Raw genomic sequence first — 1,371 nt, 5'->3', positions numbered from 1 at the left:
CACTTTGAACTTGGACTTAACGCCTCCAAATTGTAAGAATAAACTCCTGTTTGTTAAGACCATCCCATTTGTGGTATATTTCTGTCAGAGTGGCACTAGTTAACCAGAACAACTGCCAACCTTCTGGTTAACAGTCAAATGTTTTAGGCTCTATGCCACCAGAGCTCCTTAAATCTAACAATTTGTTGTTGCTGTTGTTATATGCCATCGAGTCGGACCTAACTCACAGCAACCCCTCTTTGGGTTTCCAAGGTGGCATCACTTTGGAAGTAGAGTGCTCCTTCTTCCTTCCGAGCAGTGGCTGGTGGGTTTGAACCACCAGCCTTCTGGTCAGCAGTCCACTGCCTTAGGCACTATGCTACATAGAAAAAATTATAAACTTGTCTTAGGGACGTGAAAGTACGAGACCCAAATAAACAGATACGCTTGTCTACCATGGGAAAGAATCTGGCAAAGGCTGCAGTTCTCCCCGGAGTCTGTGAGGTCAGTGCCATCCCAACAGAAATTTCAGTGGGGGTGCCTCACGAAACCCTGCAGGTGGGCCTCGCAGTTATGGAAGAGCAAAGGGGCAGTAGCCAAGAGACAGGTCTGAGACAGAGACAAAGAGATCATCGGCGGCAGCCATCAGGATCTCTCTCTCAGAGGCGGTGGGGGACTGGCCAGAAGCACAGCTACCCCAGCTCAAAGGACGGAGGCTCAGCACAGAGCTCGCGGGGGAGAGAAGACAGAGGTGCCCAGAGCACTCAGTGCCCGAGGACAGCCTCCTTAGGACAGGGCATGAGCCACCTGGTGGTCACCCACGTGGCATGCAACACTAAATGATGCCTCTTTTGTCTCATAAGAAAAATAAAACAGACGGAAAAAATCGCACGTGAAAAACAAGAGTGAACGTTAGAGTCACGTTTAGGAGCACAGCATCGTGATGTTGGGAGAGAGAAGGCTTCTTTAAGTATCAACATCATCAATCGAATGAAACTGATGTTCAGATTTGTAAAATTCTGCACAAGAAACACTTTGCACAAAGCTGAAAAGCAAAAAAACAGAAAACCTGAATAGGGCTGGTGGGTTGAATTCACTTCCTGGTTCTAATACTGTACTGGTGTGCAAGGTACTACCACTGGGAAAACTGAGTAACGCTACACCGCCAACCCACAGCAGAGTCTGTTCGCTGCTGGGCACCAGCGCTCCGTTCCGCTCGGCTCCGCCCACGCTGCATAGGCATTTCTGCTAAAGCGCCCCACGCCCCGCCCCGCCCCACCACTCGCACTCAGGAAGACGCGTCCCCTAGGGCCCGCCCCACCACACACCGGGCTCCGCCCACGCCGCGGAAGCACTCCCGCAGAAACGCCCCGGGCTCCGCCTCACCACACG

General features: G+C 51.6%; 1 protein-coding gene across 1 annotated transcript in view; it reads right to left on the bottom strand.

Moving 5' to 3' along the window:
* CABIN1 (calcineurin binding protein 1) overlaps positions 1-1,371 on the bottom strand; it is a gene marked incomplete at its 5' end in the record, with an annotated part of 148,772 nt that overhangs the window by 98,153 nt on the left and 49,248 nt on the right. The gene's annotated exons all lie outside the window — the stretch shown is intronic.

Source organism: Orycteropus afer, unplaced genomic scaffold, assembly GCF_000298275.1.
Source record: "Orycteropus afer afer isolate SDZICR_OR568_19922 unplaced genomic scaffold, OryAfe1.0 scaffold00744, whole genome shotgun sequence".
Classification (NCBI taxonomy): Eukaryota; Metazoa; Chordata; class Mammalia; order Tubulidentata; family Orycteropodidae; genus Orycteropus; species Orycteropus afer.
Note: the sequence above shows the minus strand (reverse complement) of the source record. Positions and strands in the feature narration are given on the sequence as shown.